This window comes from Piliocolobus tephrosceles, chromosome 4 (assembly GCF_002776525.5).
Source record: "Piliocolobus tephrosceles isolate RC106 chromosome 4, ASM277652v3, whole genome shotgun sequence".
In the NCBI taxonomy this organism is placed as follows: domain Eukaryota; kingdom Metazoa; phylum Chordata; class Mammalia; order Primates; family Cercopithecidae; genus Piliocolobus; species Piliocolobus tephrosceles.
Window position 1 is genome coordinate 21,717,550 of NC_045437.1, and position 11,549 is coordinate 21,729,098.

Here is an 11,549-nt window from a genome sequence, read left to right on the forward strand (position 1 = left end):
TTTTTTGAGACGGAGTCTCACTCTGTCGCCTAGGCTGGAGTGCAGTGGCCGGATCTCAGCTCACTGCAAGCTCCGCCTCCCGGGTTTACGCCATTCTCCTGCCTCAGCCTCTGGAGTAGCTGGGACTACAGGCGCCCGCCACCTCGCCCGGCTAGTTTTTTGTATTTTTTTAGTAGAGACGGGGTTTAACCGGGTTAGCCAGGATGGTCTCGATCTCCTGACCTTGTGATCCGCCCGTCTCGGCCTCCCAAAGTGCTGGGATTACAGGCTTGACCCACCGCGCCCAGCCAATTGTCTGAGTTTTTTACAGACGTGAGAAAATATTAGTCACAAGGAAGCAAAAGTTGCGTTATAAACAGAAATGATATTTTCAAAAAATTGGCAAAACATTTTAAGGAGAAAAATACAGATCGCTATTTTAAAGTGAGCTATTAGGTTACAGTAGGATCTTGCAACTTCAGCATTATTGACATCTTAGGGTTGATAATTCATTACTGCTGGGAAGCTATTTTGTGCAATTTAAGATTTCTAGTAGCACCTTTTTCTTCTATTTAATAGATGACAGTAGCACCCCTTCCCATATCTGGTTTGTAAGAAGAAAAAAATATCTCCAGACATTGCCACATATCCTCTAGGGGATCAAAAAAATGCCAAAATTAAGAACCACAATGTAGAGAATAAAGAAAACACAATTTTTAAAAACCAAAAAGCCCCTGAAGTTAGAGAATAGAAAGATACAGACGATCTAAAGAACAAGATAAATGATTAAATGTAAAATTGAATGATCTTACTAAAATGTAAATGATGGATACGATGTTATAAGTCTTTATAAATTTAAATTTTCTTAAAAAATGTTTCTCTAGCCTGGATATACCAGAAACCTTGACAATGAGAGTATTACTTTATAGATGTTGTGTAGCTCAGAGAAAAGCTGGATCCCTACCAGAAGTACAACTTTTACTCTGCATTTAGGTAAAATGACTTCTGAGCTTTCTCTTATAACAGACTTTTTTAAATTCACTTATCTAATATTCATTGAGTGTCTATAATACACTGTCTTTAATTATGTGGTAGATAAGAAAACAGACACAATCTTTGCCTCTCTAAAATCACAAACAGAAAATAAACAGTCAAATAAATAACTGAGGGCAAATTATGCTGATGAAGGCAAAAAAAAAAAAAAAAAAAAAAAGCAAACAAGAATATCCTGAGGGTAAAACCCAAGTTAGCCAAAGCCTGTGGTAGGTGATAATTGCACTGGGGTCTAAAGGGATAAAAGCATTCCTGTATTTTCTAAGCAGGCATGATGAAATGTGGCTCTAGCACCAGGGTGATTTTATGCATTTGGCACTAGGGTCACAGTGCTTTGAGCCTGTAAGGTTGCTAAGGGCCAAAAATGTTGGAAGCCAGAAAATATATATAATGCTTCCAAAAAAAGAGAACTAAAATCAAAATCAATGCGTGTTTAATTAAGTGTCTATAAAACATGGCGTTTTTGTCAACTAGTCAGCTGCAATTCAGATCAATGTGTATTCACTTATGTGTAATGTAATAAAAATGTTTAATGAGTTCTTCGTAAATATTGAAATTTAAATATTAAATGTGGAAGTAGTAATTCACCATACTTGAGATAAGATGTGAGATGGGGAATGTCAGAAAAGTATTTTACAGGGCAAACCTAAAAAATAAAAATAAAAACAAAAGCAGATATAATTTTTTCTTCTTTATAAGAGTGTAACTATAACTGTTATTGACAAAAGCATACTTTGTCTTTTTTTTTTTGATCTTTTCATTTTGACAAAATAATATTTATAAAAACTTAAGTTAGATCTGCCTTGTCCAATATGGAAACCACTAGTCATATGTGCCTTTTTAGTTAAAATTTGGCAGTTTGGGATCATAATGTGCTCTACTTTTAAATTATATGTTGAATTTCAAAGACAGTACAAAAAATAAGAAGGTATCATGTCTTTTTTTATTACTTGACATGATGGTATTTTGGATATATAAGGATAAATAAATACACATTATTAAAATTAATTTTGCTTATTTATTTATTTTTATTTTTTTTTAAAGATGGAGTCTTGTTCTGTCTCCCAGGCTGGAGTGCAGTGTTGTAATCTTGGTTCACTGTAATCTCCGCCTCCTGGGTTCAAGAGATTCTTCTGCCTCAGTCTCCCGAGTAGCTGGGACTATAGGTGTGTGCCACCAGACCCGGCTAATTTTTTGTATTTTTAAAAGTAGAGACGGTGTTTCACCATGTTGGCCAGTATGATCTCTATCTCCTGACCTCAGGATCTGCCTGCCTCAGCCTCCCACAGTGCCAGGATTACAGGTGTGAGCCACCTCGCCCGGCCTCTTTCCAATTTTTTAATATGTTTACGGGCAAATTAAAATTTGATATGCAACTCACATTTACATTTTGAATTATTTTCCATTGGACAGCACTGATTTAGAAAATACAGTCTGAATCACAAAGTGTGATTTCTATTTAAGCAATTTATTCTTAACATTCAAAGTAAGATATCTAACATGAACTGCATCATATTTGTGGTAAAAATACATTAGAAAGTAAGAGAACATTTTGCATCTATTTCAATAATGTGTAAGCAGGGTAATGTATGTTTGTTTTCTCATTTGTTTTTAAGTTTAAATTGCTAGGATTAACCTCTAAGGTGTTTTAATTTCTTGAATTTTTTTATTTCTTCCATGTTTCATCCCATACTCATACCAATCCTATTCCAAGCATATCCGTTCAGATTGGGAGATAAATATAAGGAGAAAAGTGGGTGACAGAAACTCTGACTTCCCAAATCTATTCTAGAATATGCCATTAGGTTGTATTTCTGCCTTCCTGTTCTATTAAACCTTCTCTTTCACTATTTTGGGGATATGAGGTATTAACACTCAGACTTTAGAAAACACTGACATCTAAGGTCATCTCTCAAGACAAGTGTCTTTTCATTGTATATTAGAGATTTTTGAGGTTGGACATATGACTACTTTCATCATCATTGTCTCCAGTCTGGTCCAAATTCTCCTTTTCCCTTAGAAGTCAAAGGTGTCTAAAATCTGAGTTGTGACTCCCTATCAGAGTAATCTTTTAGAAGTTTTCATCCACTCACATCACTTTCCATCTGTCGGTTGTGCTAAAATATGTGTCTATAGTGTGGGGAAGTTAGTGAATAAGTGATTGGTAAGTAGAGAGAAATGTGCATTTAACATGCAAAGTGCAGCAGTCCCTGCTTATTTGTGAAGGATATATTCCAAAATGCCCAGGAGATGCTTGAAACCAAGGAGAGTACCGAAGCTGTTATCCGTCAATTAGAACACGTTTCTGTTTATATCTTCCACCCACAAATTTTATACTTTTTACATTTTAACTAAGCACGTATCATGGGGCTGTAACTTTTGGAGTTTTGGGAGGTGGGACAGCAAAACTAGAAGGGATTTCTTTTTCATTCTTCTCAATTTCATGGAGAGGTTTATTCTTACCATAGCAACCTCAGCATATGATTTATTTTCTTTCCTTATTAAGTAGAGAACTTTCACCTTTTCACATAAAGGGCACACTTTATGGTTCCTCTTGGGCATATCCAAGTTGCCAGCATCACTATTCTTGTACTTTGGGGCCATTATTAACTAACCTAACGCTTTCCTGAACATAAGCACTCAATACTGTGACAGTCAATCTGCTAACCAAGAAGGATAAGTGACTCATGGGCAGGGAGTGTCTACCATGTGAATCCACTGCACAAAAAGACAATACACGTTGCAGGTGGAACAGAAGTACATGCTGCAAAACTTCATCATGCTACTCTAAATGGTGCACAGTTTAAACCTTATAAATTGTTTATTTCTGTAGGTTTCTATGTAATATTTTTGGACTGCAGTTTATCACTGGTTACTGAAACCATGAAAAATGATGCAGGATAAGGGGTGACTACTGTGTGTTGTTTCATAAGCCAATTCACCAACACGTAAACAGTTTGCACCATGAAACAACAGCAGCTAAATGCAAACTATGCTAATAAAGCTGAAGTAAACTGGAGCCACAGAGGAGTGCAATGTAGAATATCATGCCCATTTCCCTCAGGCCCACATTCTGTTCTTACTTTGGCTCTTGTCGGACACAAATTCTATCATACTGTGCTGTGCTTCTTCCAGATTTTGGTGCCTCTCTCTCAGAGTAGGCTGAACCTTACTTGTATCCATGTTATCAAATTACCTGATTTTTGTAAGAATAGGATTTTATATTTACTAGGTATTTATTTAGCAATAGTTTATTTTTGCTGATATTTTCACTGGGATGGTGATTGCCAGTGGTGATTGCACAAGTTTTGGGGATCTGCACGTATCTTTTTCTTCTCTATGAGCCCTGTTATTTTAACAGGAATTTTGCAGAATGCAATGCTTTTAAAAAACTTGCATATCATACTTAGCAGAAGCACTTGTAATTAAAAACATAAAACTTTCTCCTTGAACATATTAAAATCCAGAACTGTAACATATTTATGAATTTAACAAGGCCTGCATAATCGACCTCTGCATTCTCAACCCTTGCCATTCTCTTCCTTTCCTGAGTCCAAACTCCTTAGTTTTAATTCATATTAATAACAGTAATTAAAGTAATTTATATTAGAAGTGTACTCATGTGATTGCTTACTCTTTTCTGGGTGGAGTGGTGGGGTAAAGAGAAGCCAGAGAGGAGTAATGGTGCCTATTTTATCAGCCATTCTGTTCCTGGGGTCCACACTATTACCTGGCAAATGATAGGCACCAAGTACATCTTCGTTAAGTCTGAATGAATAATTTGTTGAATGGTAATAGCTAACCTTTATTGAAAACTTACAACGTTCTACATAGTGTTGTATGTTCTGTGCCTATATAACAGCCCTATGAAGGAGGTGGTATTATTACATCCATTTGATGAAGAAATGGAGGAACAGAGATGCTAAATGACTTGACCATGATCTACATGTCAGTACATAGCAGGTAGGCTTGAATCTGGGCAGTCTGACTACAGAGCTCACACTCTTGGATCCTCTACTGTGTTGTCCCACTGTTAATAGATGTAAAAATACACAAAACCTCAGGGGTTTCCAATCCTAGTAAAACAAGGAATATGTACCTACAAACTTGAGTTTCAAGTTATTTTTCAAAACCTAAGCAGGTATTTCAATACTGGGCAGCTTAAACTTTCAGACTCTTTTAGCTCTTTTGTAAAATTAGGACATTTAAGCTATCAGGTCAATACAGTTCCTTTGAAGTCCAGAGATCCAAGACTCCCAGCTTTCCACCCACAAGGACCTGGGAAGGACATAATTTTAGGCAGAGGCAGGAAATAATAGACAGGGTCAGTGTTCTCACAGGATTGCATAGTGACTGAAAATTCAGAAAGTGTTCCAACAGCCCAGCAAGGCACTAAACAGGTCACCAGGTTGAGTGATAAGAAGTAGCTGTTGAACAGAAAAGAGGGTATGAGGGTTTCCAACTGTTCCAGGCAGCTCCTCCTAGTGAACTTGAACTGTGAATGTAGTCCTGGGGTCTGACAGATGAGATGACAGCCTGTTTGACCTACTCGACAATTCTAAATTTGAGAATTGTTTCTGGCATTGATATTATTAAAAATAAATAAATTACTTAATAGAGTAATAAAAATATTGACTTTGGAACAAGATAGATCTGAAGTATCATTTTAAATGAAGGCACAACATAGCTTTATGCTACGTAACTATCTGTTGAGTAGCGTTTGAACTGTGGGGACACAATCAACGATGTTATTTTATTTGTGGAGCTGTATATAAATATGACTAAGTAAATAGATTTTAATCTCATCCCTCAATGAGAACGTGTATGAGAGTGCATTTCCTAACTCCTGTCATTGTTTTATAATCCTAAAATCCATTTCAAGTCTGCATAACACTGCAGTCCTTTAGTGAACAGATGAACCAACATTATTTTCGGTACATGATGCTGCTCCCAGCAGATCCCAGACTCTGGCCACGGTTGTCAGCCAGGGAGCTTTTAAAGTGCTATATCACAACAAAAATAATGCAAGGAGATTGAAGGACTCCAGTTCTTAAGTGAAAGGGAAACAACTCCCCCAGGCATGAAACACAGGCTATATTACAAGGAAAAACTATATCAAGCCATCAACGTGGGTACACTTGCCCCAGCACCAATGGTGTTGTTATAAAAGCAAGAATAGAAAGCTTATTCTGTGGGGTCAGCACCCTATGGAAATATGTGAACCTTAAGGAAGACAGATTTGCTACAAAGGACATCACCAGAGGTACGTTTTATTCTATGTACCTGATTTTAGGCACAGTGATAAAATATTTATATTTGTCTATGCTTCCTCATCTTTTGTAGAGCCATAGTGGTTTTTCAAAGACTTCTTAACTCTGATGAAGACTCTCTGGAGCCCAACATCCCTTTTAGCAGGAGGGATTTTTTTTTTTTTTTTAAATGGTCATATATCAAAGCAGCAAATATTTAATTGTGAAATACTTACTGACAGTAACACTTCCTTTAAGTGTGCCTCCAAAGCTAAAAGATATACAAAGGCTGTGGTTTCCCTAGTTATTTATTTAAATGGGGTATGTTTGCTTCTAAGAATAACTCTTGAAAAAGGTCAAATATGTTCAATATAAATTACATTGAAAGGGTTCTCTTTGTCAGGGACAACTTATTAAGTTGAAAGATTTGTTAATTATTAAAAGGGGTTCTCTATTATGGGTAGCATAATACTAACTGCATACTGGAGAACTCTTTAATGGTGACTATGCTTGTGGTCTATTTTAAATTAATATTCCATGGAATAATTTTTCAAGGGCACTTCTTAAAATTTAAAAGGAAAATAATACAACTTCCCCCACCTCCTCTTGTGAATAAATGACCCTTTAATTTGACATAGTAATAAAAAATGATCCCCATTAAACAATATAAGGGGATGCTTTATTTTCCATGTTATATATATATATGTGTGTGTGTGTGTGTGTGTGTGTGTATGAAACAATGGCAGCATAACTTATGTAATCCAAAAATTATTAAAATGTCAAAAATATGCTTTATATTTTTTAATGTTATTCTTTACCTTGAAAACATTATTTTCTTTGACTTAACTTCATAAATTAAGCTTTCTGCTTCCTATGGTATGAAATGCATTATAATCAGTAAATATTTAAAGCCTTCAAGCAAATCTGATAGTTTAAGAATATGACTCTCAGGAAAATTATTTGAAAGTTTCAACAGGCATTGTTATGCAAATTTTAAGCTTTGTTAAAGAAAACGTTTTGAAAAGCCTTGGGAATAAGCATACATTCCTAATGCAGCTTTTTTGGTTCCAGTTAAACCTATCCCGAAAGGAAGTATGACTCTGTCTCTGGTATAGCAAACCCTTAACACTCACTCTTTTGTTTTATAAACTGCCTGCTGAGAGGCAGACATAGTAAACCAATCTCTGCTAATTCTTATGAGTAAAACAGAGGTTCTGTAGGCGATTATTACTCAATGATCTTAATTTATGGGGTTCATTAATCCTGCCTCTCTAGCTTGTCCAGATTCTACTCTCTACTTCACAAGTATGTTAGGAAGCCAAAATATGCTATTTGAATATTATTTATTTATTTATTTATTATTTTGAGACAGAGTCTCGCTTGGTCACCCAGGCTGGAGTGCAGTGGCGCGATCTCGTCTCACTGCAACCTCCGCCTCCCAGGTTTAAGCAATTCTTTGCCTCAGCCTCCTGAGTAGCTGGGATTACAGGTGTGCGCCAACAAGCCCCGCTATTTATTTATTTATTTATTTATTTATTTATTTATTTATTTATTTATTTATTTATTTTTGCATTTTTATATCTTGACCAGGCTGGCCTTGAACTCCAGACCTTGTGATCCACCCGCCTTGGCCTCCCAAAGTGCTAGGATTACAGGCGTGAGACACCGCGCCCGGCCCGAATTTTAACCGAAATGAAAATGGCTGCTACTGGTATCTCCTACAAGCCAAGGGGAAAAAAAAAAAAAAAGAAAGAAAGAAACTCAACATGGGACAGTACTTTATGGCAAGGGACAGAATCTCTCTCTTTAAGGAGAAAAGAAATTCGACCGCATCTTTATTTTTGTGGTGCGATTTTAACTGTATTGTTTGAAAACCCTTGATAGTGTATTCTGAAATTGATCATTTACCTCTGTGGTCTTTCTCCCAAAAATCTGCAACCCCATTCTAATCATAAGACAAGTCTCAATTGAGAGATTTCCTATAACATGCCTCACCAGTACTTCTTAAAATGGTGAAAGTCGCTGAAAATAAGAAAAATCTGAGAAACTGTCAAAGCCAAGAGGAGTCTAAGCAGACATGACAACTAAATGCAATGGAGGGGATCCTGGAATAAAAAAATAATCATAGGTAATAACTAAAGAAAACTGAAGAAAATATGGACTTTAGATAATAATAATGTATCAGTATTGGTTATTCACCTGCAAGAAGTATACTATCCTAATATAAGATGTACGGAAGAGGGGAAACTGGGACTCAGTTATGGCTAAAATAAGGTACAACCTACTTTCTGTCAGACACTGAACGAATTTACCAGCAGTAATGTGACAAGATCGGGGAAAAAAGTCCCGGCGTGGTGGCTCAAGCCTGTAATCCCAACACTTTGGAGGGGCAAGGCAAGCAGATCACTTGAGGCCAGGAGTTCTAACCCTGTCTCTACTAAAAAATACAAAAATTTGCTGGGTGTGGTGGCACGCACCTGTAGTTCCAGCTACTTGGGAAGTTGAGTCAGGAGAATTGCGGGAACCCAGAAAACAGAGGTTGCAGTGCACCGAGATCACGCCACTGCACTCCAGCCTAGGTGACAGAGTAAGACTGTCTCAAAAAAAGAAAAAAAAAAGAATGAGAAAAAAAGAATTTGAGTCCTATTTAGACATTGCTTTGTGATGTATAGAAATCTTGCTAAAAAATCAAGGAGATCTCCATTTTGATTATTTAACAATGTGTAGAAGAAGGATACCTATGATGGAGAACACTTTGAATTTTCAAATTGCGTTCAAATTCTGTATCAACAAAATAAGGGAAAATGCTCCTGCAGGGATAGATTGAAGGTTTCCAGGAAGCCCCCTACTAGGGATTGATGGCGAGCTGCTCAGAAAATCAGCTCAGAGTAAGTTTAGAGAAAATTCCAGTTGTAGTGATACCATCAAAATTGTCTGAAGGCACTTAGACTCTATCATACCCCTGTGTGGTCTTACTGAATTCCCAATTTTATGTAGTTAATCAGGACTGAATAAAAAAAAAAATGATGATAGGTGCATTCTGAGAGTGAAATTTAAAAGTAGGATGTAATGCTTCTGGAATGGCAGAGTAAGGAGTTATGCTGACATTCTACACAGCAAAGCAGCAAGTTCACTGAGAAAATTAGTTAATAATTATCATTTAAAGTCTCTAGAAATGTTCTTAAGTGTATTCAGCAAACAAAATAACACTCATTGCCAGCTGTGTTTCTCATCCTTCTTGCCAGTCCTGAGTTGTAGAAACACCATTTCTAGTGGGTGTGGAGGACAGAACCAAGACTTCCTTTTCCCCAGCGTGTCTCAGAGGATAAAAGCTCTATTTCAGATCCACCACGTCAAGCATACTGGGACTTCCTCTCCTTTCCTTTGGTCTCTTGTAGAGCAGAAGTTCCACATTCGTAGGGGTAAATGAGAAGACCAAGGCCTGCAATCCCTATCACCACCACCAATGCCCCCTTAAAGAGGGAAGGTATCCTTAGAGGGTATGAGGGTCCCAACACCCAGTTTTGTTGCATTGGTATAGGCATTCCTCTCAGGGGTAACAGAGGCCAAAAGGACAAAGGGCTCTACAGCTTTGTCTCAGGGGACATACTTTATTTGGACAGAGTGTAAACTCCTTGTCTGATGTTGAAAGTAGTAAAAAGCCGGCAGGTTGTAATTATGAGGAAGTTGGTGGCTCTGTGATACATGCAAAGGGACAATCAAGAAGAGCTCTCATGGGACCACGATCAACTCTGGGGATTGGTAAGGTAATTATACATATTAAGCTTTACTTTCTTACTACCAATCACTGCATAGCATGAGGCAGATGTGAAAGTGTCCTCCAAGGTAAACACAAAACTTTTGATGTGGCAGGAGCCCCACCTGCACAAAGGACTTAAATGCAGCTTCATACCAAATACTAACTGAACAACATGCTACTCTGACTCAGATGCAGCAGTACAATGGTAAAAAGTAAAAATCGAACTGGCTAAAGGGTCTTAAGAATAGCCATTGACCAGCAGGCTGTTTACACTGACATTAGACAATATCATATGTGGCCATGATTAAAGATAGAAAACAGAAAAATTCTGAGCAGGCAGAAGCTGAAAACTGGGGGGGGGGGGTAATAGATTTCACGAAATTAGTTCATCCAATTCACTAAAGACAAAAATGACCAAGCAAACAACAACCCCCAGGAAGGGGACTGGTGGTTGAGTAACTAGAACTGTTAGAATATATTACTTATAAAGTCAATTTCCCACAATTTTAAGACATGCAAAGAAACAGAAAAATGGGATCCACACATCGGGGGAGAAAATCAGAGAAACTAGTCATTGAACCAGACAGTGGACTTGGAAAGCAAGGAGGTCAAAGTAACATTATAAACATCTTGAAAGAACCAAATATAAGCATGCATAAAGAATTAAAGGAAGGAAGAGAGTTGATAATATCTCATCAAATAGAAAATGTTATTAAAAAGAGAATTTACTTTTTAAAAGCCATGTGGCAATTATAGAGATAAAAAATACAATAACAAAAATGAAAAAATTTACTAGAGGAGCTCAACCCTAGATTTGATCTGAGAGAAGAAATAACCAAGATTAAAATTTTACAACGTATCTTCTTCAACTACAATACAATTAAATTAAAAATCAACTATAGAAAAAAAATTTTGGTACATTTGAGAACTACAGAAGAAAATATGAGAATTTCTGTAATTGGGGAAATTAAAAGATGAAAAAAGTCAAACAATGCAGTCTAAAATAACCAACTATTTAAAGAATAAAGTACAGGGAAATTAAAAAACACATTTGGAGATTAATTAAAATTAGAATAGAACATACAAATGTATATAATAAAGCAGTGCACATAGGTAGATTTATAACTGTAAGTGCCTATAATGTTTAAAAAAACTCAAATCAATAATTTAACCACCCCATTAAGAAACAGGAAAAAGGCCAGGCACGGTGGCTCAAACCTGTAATCCCAGCACTTTGAGAGGCTGAGGGGTGGATCATGAGGTCAAGAGATCGAGACCATCCTGACTAACACGGTGAAACCCTGTCTCTACTAAAAAAAAAAAAAAAAAAAAAAAAAAAAAAATTAGCCAGACGTGGTGGCGGGCACCTGTAGTCCCAGCTACTCGGGAGGCTGAGGGAGGAGAATGGCGTGAACCCGGGAGGCAGAGCTTGTGCAGTGGCGCGATCTAGGCTCTGCGATCTCAGCTCACTGCACAAGCTCTGCCTCCCGGGTTCACGCCATTCTCCT

The 11,549-nt window shown here is 37.0% G+C and overlaps 1 protein-coding gene across 1 annotated transcript in view; it reads right to left on the reverse strand.

The window, feature by feature from the left end:
• CDH12 (cadherin 12) overlaps positions 1-11,549 on the reverse strand; it is a 494,468-nt gene that overhangs the window by 355,642 nt on the left and 127,277 nt on the right. The gene's annotated exons all lie outside the window — the stretch shown is intronic.